Source organism: Mytilus californianus, unplaced genomic scaffold, assembly GCF_021869535.1.
Source record: "Mytilus californianus isolate M0D057914Y unplaced genomic scaffold, xbMytCali1.0.p SCAF_9, whole genome shotgun sequence".
Taxonomy (NCBI): domain Eukaryota; kingdom Metazoa; phylum Mollusca; class Bivalvia; order Mytilida; family Mytilidae; genus Mytilus; species Mytilus californianus.
The window spans coordinates 50,237,491-50,244,862 of record NW_026262745.1 but is presented as its reverse complement, the minus strand read 5'-3'; positions in this window follow the sequence as shown (position 1 = coordinate 50,244,862).

Sequence of the window (7,372 nt, the reverse complement as noted above, 5' to 3'; positions counted from 1 at the left end):
TATCTATATTTTACATATAATAATATTCTAGATATTTTTTTCTCCACAAGTTCTATATAAATAAAAATCGGAAGTCAAAAGGGAACACATAAGATAAAAACAAATTGTTTGTTACTTTATTTAGTATAGAATAGAAATGTATATGGTAAATTGCGAATGAAAGGAGAAAACAATGAATTCAATCAATGTACTTACTAAGCTTTGATCATATCAGCAGCTGGGACATTGAAATGACCAAGAATCTTACAAAATATAGCATCCTACAATAAAATTGAGAATGGAAATGGGGAATGTGTCAAAGAGACAACAACCCGACCATAGAACAGACAACAGCAGAATATAAGTATACAGACACAACACATTGTACTCATCGATACATAATACAAACTGTTTTGAAGCTGAATCAGATATTGGACATTTTAATTATTGAAATTAATTGATAATTGTATCTATTTAGTCTTCGAATTCCATTTTTTCCATCTGGATGCACAGATCGGTGTAGGTTACTAATTGATTTAAACAGGAGTCAATATTCAACATCAACATTCAAATTTTCACCATTCAATTTTTCTTATTCAAAATTTTATTTTAATTTTATCAATCGATTCATCATCCAAGATTCAAATTTTAAAACATTCGATATAAACATTCAACAGTTGATTTCACGTCAAGAGCTTTTCCTTCCAGGGAACCGCAGCAACTCAACATGGAGTCAAGGGTGGAGGGATTACTTCGGTTTTCGGTTAAAAATGGGTACAGAAGTGCGGCTGGAAAGTAACCGCATCAATTCAACATGAAACGGGTGGGGGGATTACTTCAGTTTTCGGTTAAAATGGGTACCGAAGTACGGCTGAAATGTGACCCCCACCCCCATTCATATATTAATGCATAAAATTTTCAGCCAACTCATATATGGGGTGGTTCTGAGCACGGAAACACCTAAAATCAGATGCGGATTGACCTTACACTGAAACACTTTGTGATACACTTTCCCTCGACGCAATTTTCCAACAGATTTTTACACGTCAAGAGCTTTTCCTTCCGGGGAACCGCAGCAATTCATCATGAAAAGGATGAATGGATTACCTCGGTTTTCGGTTAAAAACGGGTACAGAACTGCGGCTGGAAAGTGACCCCCCCCCCCCTTCCCTTCGTATTAATGCATAAAATTTTCAGCCCACTCATATAGAGGGGTGGTTCTGAGCACGGAAACACTTGAAAAAATAGTTTCTTTCGGGAAGACTATTCTTTTGGGTGTCATATTTAGTGGTGGTATTTAACATCTTAATATCGGCTTACACCAAAACTATATATCTTCAAATTATGAACCAAAGTATATTTCGCGGGTATTTTCTAGTAACATATTAAAATATAAGTGTTCCTTAGATATCTTAAAACCGTATCATGAAACTAGAGGATAAATAAACAAATGTTTTAACTTTTATCACGTGCCAGCTCGAAGAAAATACATGTTTCCCCAATGGAAAATGTTTCAATATAATATAAATTTTAAAAGACTTGTCAGCACTTCAAAAACTCCTGGGAACGTCAAATCAATGTTCTTTGTTGAAGGTGTGTAACACTTTCGATTCATTAAAAGGCTATACAACAACTCTTTGCTTTTGTATGCAATCTGGATTTAAGCGAGGGTTGAGCGCTTACAAACATGTTTAACCCCGCCACATTCGTTATATGCCTGTCCCAAGTCAGTAGCCTGTAGTTCAGATGTTGTCGTTGGTTCACGTTTGGCATATTTGTTTTTCGTAAATTGTTTCGTTATAAATAAGGCCGTCAGTTTTCTCAATTGAATTGTTTCATATTTTTCATGTCGGGGACTTTTATAGCCGACTATACGGTATGGTTTTTTCTCATTGTTGAAGACCGTACGTATGCCTATAATTGCTTACATCCAATTTATTTGAACTTTGGTGGATAGGTGTCTCATAAGAAATCATACCACGTCTCCTTATTTTTATGTTGACATATATAACGTTGTTTAGCAACAATAACATTTTCTTCGATACAAATTGCACTTATCAGTCAGGGGCATTACTTGAATAAGTAACATTTGAAATTACCTATACAAGTAATGTTGAAAACGAGGCTGTTTCAAATATTACTTATATAAGTAACTTTTCTAAATATTTGTTTTATAGGTGTCCAACTATACAGATTTTACTAGCTTTAACAAATTTTCACGGTCATCTGGTTATTTTCCCCATGAAATATAAAATCTAACCTTTCTGAAACACTAATTGCCTTTCTGACGCACTTATCTTTCATATCAACGCTTCTGGGTCAAAGATTGGTCTCTTGGGACTATTAAAATATCATTTTCCTCAAAAATCTTGAAGGTAGACATATATAAATAGATAGAAACTTGTGATTTAATTAAGACTTGAAGTTATTTATAATTTGTAACCCAAAACAAATACATATGTTCCTTAAATAAGTGTTATTACTAATTCTTTCAAAGATGTATAAAATAACTTATTCAAGTAATATTTTTGTCATTATTTTTAAAGTAACCCTTTATCTCTATACTCCTCTAAAGTCTAATAAATTCTTTATTTTATGATATACAATGATGTAAAAATTCATGAAAACTACATTTAGTCAATGTTTCTATTGAAATTTAAAATAACTCTATTGAGTAATTTTATAATTTTTAAAAACAAAAATTACCTATATGAGTAACTAAAAAAAATTACTTGTTTAAGTAATGCCCCTGACTGTTTATTATTAGGAATCAAATAAAACACAATTGTAGTATACTGATGCGCGTAAAATTCCAAGGCGCCTGTATAAACATAATACTAATTACCGAAAATTGTGGAAATCGCATGAAATTCAAAGGAGAAAAACTAGCTTTTGAATTTGGAATATTATACTTCATGCACATTATCTGTCAGTGTTCCACAACTGTTTAAAGTTTCAACATTGGTCAAGCTGTTTAAGAGTTGCCCAGTAGGTATTATACAATACTTTTAAAGAACTTCCTTATAACGATTCTGTAGTCTCGGATGATATTGTTATTTTGTGCAATTATTACATTGGATAATAAATAATTCGAACTTGTATGTAATTCAATAAAACAATATTATGAATGTAATATTATTTAAGTACTAAAGTACTTTGACCTTTTTATTATATTTCTTCATGAATGAGTAACGTTAATTTCAATTTATAATGTTGATAAGGTTATAATAAAAAGCCAATGTATAATTTTTAGTGCATAAACCAATATCATTTCTTGTTCATAAATTATGTGATTTTACAATTGTTTAAAAAACTAAAGCAGGAGTTCCATCAGACAAAACCGATCTCAGATGGATATGGCTGTCCTGTTTAGGCATTTGATTTTATGCCCTCAACCGTCTTTTGTTTTCGCTTAAGCGGAGTTGTCGAATTCCCTTCCACTTTAAATCTTATGTGTAAAGTGAACATGGTGAAAGCTATAAGGTAGCACGGTAGTATTTACATTCCGGAATATAGGTTGCTCGTTTGTGTACCCTTCTTAAGTCATTGTATCTGAACAGTGTGATTGGACAACAAATACAGCATCTGCTGAACATACTTTCCCAAACTGAGGGATGAATCAGGTATTGAAAAATATGAAATAATTTCACATACAGGTAAAACTGATTTTTTGAGAATTTTTGAGAATTTTGTAGTCACTGCATGATTAAAGATCTAAAAGCACTAGTGGCCTTAGGTTTATAAAGATAGCAGAAAAAGTAAACGGTCATCATACATCTTCAAATTTGTTTCTAGATATTATAATGAAAGTACTTCAGTTAACTGTGTATGTAGTTTTTTGGGCAGTGTTAGAAAATCATGAAAAATTCTTAAAAAGGCTATCGTTATCCCTATGGACCAGGAAATACTACCGTGCCACCTATTTGTCTTTTTTAACTTTAAGCCTCAAGTGGATCTGACAAAGATTATTCCACTATGTCTCGAGGGAACCTTAGTTATATATCGAAATATCAAACAGATATATACACGTACGCTTGCACATTATTTAAAGAAACTGAAGCCAAAGCATTCATCGAAATATTGTACTCATATTGGCACAGCAGCTGTGTTTAACTTTATATATAATCATTAAGTTTTGTTTTGCTGATAGTGAGCACCTGTTGACATACGTTCGCTCGTTGACATTTCGTCATACCTGAAACAACTATTAAACAATGAAATTAAATGATGTACTTAAGATTATTATACAGTCAGTGAAATATTTAGCAAGGCTTTTCAGAAATAATAACAATCCTCTTCTAGATGATACATTTTCTTTGGCCAAGTTTCTTTATTTTGCCGGTACTTTTTCATGGTTCTCTTTTGTGAAAAAGATATGCAATCCAAAAAAAAAAGATTAAAGATTTACAAGATACAGGCTATACAAATATAGATTCAATTAAGCACGAGAAAACTTTTTTTGAAAAATAAATTTCTGATTAAGATAATAGTTGAATCATTTTATATAGAAATATTAAAATTGATTACAACACTAATATTTTTTTTTTTATCAGAAACAAGTTTTAAAAGTAGGAGACATCTCTATAAATACAAAGTTGTGATATTTGTTTAGGAAATTGAAAAAGGCTGGTATAATAGGAATAAAAGAGAAAAGAGGATTTTTCAATTTTGTGGTTAAAATGATCAGAAGATGAAAAAAAATATAGTCTGATTCCAGATCATTAAACATAAGGTAGATAAAAATACAAACTTATCAAAATATTATCTATGTCTGAACTTATGTAGTTTGTTGCTCCATTTATAAAAAAGTCCACAGTACTGTGGAAAGTGGACTTGTTAAATAGTTCAAAACACATCTATGTAACTGGTCATTAAAAGTTTGTTTATTTCTTTCCATTTGTATTGTATTCTAATTGTATGCAAATCAATCCTTCAGGGTATAAATTGGTAAAAAAATATCGGTCATAAGCCATCATATGGGAAATCTAGTGTTCTTCTTCTCTGATACATAACGTCCTTGCAAGTATAATCCACGTAAAGTACTGTATATAAAATGTTATGACTTTTCAATATGACGAAAGTCAGTGTAACCAATTATTCTGAATTAAACAACTTGTTTTTCTCTAGAAATTAATGGCAAATATAATGAGTAATAATTGGGGACCCTTTAAGAAAATTCCTTATTTAGCATGTTTAGTGCCGGTCGGTTAGCAAATATGACGGCTAGGATGCCACAAAGGTTCCTTGTTGTTTCTATGGATTTTCCGCTTTTCGTCGTCGTTACTTTGAACTAAACTCAATGGAAAATGTTCTGTAAAAATTTCAAGTTTCCACCAGGTTAAATAAAAAAAATGGTCACCAGAACAATGTAAAATTCTTATTGGTTAATTTTTCTATTTAAGAAACCAAATAAAATATTCTAACAAATATCTTCCAAAATCTCAGTTGCCCCTGAGATAAAGAAAGCCGAAAAGAACAATGAGTATAGGTTAGTTTTTTTTTAAATTGAAAATTTAGTTATATTTTAAATCAATCTCAATATCTAAAACAAAACAAATATTTTAGTTTTTGCTAGTTATTGCCAAAATTAAAGTATTCATGGGGAAAAGCGGAGTGTCAGACACCACATTGACGACTATACTAATACATCTAACTGTATCTGAATAATAACATATTTTTACATTTGATTAAAATCAAAAACTAAAAATGCCCTTGATGGTTCCTACGCATAGCAACTTTTTTTGTCGTTCAAACAAAACATGATCCTTTTCTAAAAACGTCTTTTGAAACCAAACCTAAAAATAAACATTCAAATAAAAAAAAGATTACTCCAAAAGTAGACAAATTATCCAAACTACCACAAATCGTAATTATTGGAATGAAAATTAAATTCTGGAAAATAATTGCCAAATTCATGTATTTAAGAACCCCTAATCTGGACCAATGGACCGTGAAAATAACGTCAATGTTAGATATACCCAGTCAGACGGATATGTACACCTTACCATTCTATAGATCATATACGGTTTACTTTACTTAATGAATTAGGCGTTGATAATTCACTTGGAAACTCAACATATACCCCCACGACACTTACTAAAGAGGAAATCCTGGATAATCATACATGTAGGTCTGGTCTATGTTCCTTTGGAATTTCAACCAAGGATGAAGAACTGGATCGCCCATCACTGTATTGGATACATAAACTACATTAGTGTCCCTACAAACAACAGTATATTGCTTGGTCTTCAAAGTGCTCCACAAAGTCTCCTTCTAAATTATCAACATCAATTTTATCAGCAATCAAAGCCGGGCTTCAAAGTTATTGTGAAACTACCTATTCTAGAGGTGGCGTGAATCAGATGTGGATACTAAAAAATTCTAAAGATCTTTTAGAGTACATACAATTTAAGACTCTTTCATCTTGCAATAGCATTACAACATTTGACTTTTCTACACTTTACACAAGTATTCCCCATTCCAAACTAAAAGACAAAATGAAATAGTTGGTCATGTTTTGTTTCATAAAAACAAAAATACCAACGTAGATACAAGTATCTTGTGTTGGGAGGGATAAATCCTACTTAAAAAATCACTCTGATTCAAACAGCAAATTCTCTGAAACTGATATTATCAAGATGCTTGATTTTATGATTGACAAAATATTTGTTACGTTTGGAGGACGTGTTTTTCAACAAACAATAGGCATTCCCATGGGAATCGACTGTGCCCCTCTTTTTGCCAACTTATATTTCATATGAGGCTGATTTCATACAGGAACTTCTTTGGAAGAAAGAAAATAAGTTAGCAGTATCCTTTATCTTTACTTTCCGCTATAAAGCTGATGTTCTCTCACTAAATAATTCAAAATTTGCTGACTATGTTGAACGCATCTATCCCATCGAACTTGAGATAAAGGATACAACAGATACAGTTAAGTCTACCTCATATCTTGACTAACATCTAGGAATTGACAATGAGGGTCGGTTGAAAACAAAGCTTTGCGACTAAGGAGATGATGTCAGCTTCCCAATTGCAAACTTTCCATTTCTATGTAGCAACATTCCAGCAGAGCCTACATACGGAGTATATATCTCCCAGTTGATAAGATATTCCAGGGCTTGTATTTCCTATCATGATTTCCTTGATAGAGGGTTGCTGCTCACAAGGAAGCTATTAAACCAAGACTTCCAAGTGGTGAAGTTGAAATCATCCCTTCGTAAATTTTACGGACGCCATCACGAGTTAATGATCGTTATGTAATATCCGTTTCACAGATGACAGCGGATATGTTCCTAATGTCGTAACTACAATCGCGCCCCCTTTTCTCGAATGTGACCTACCTAATTAGACTTACTACCGGGTTTGTACTAACATGAACAACACGACAGGT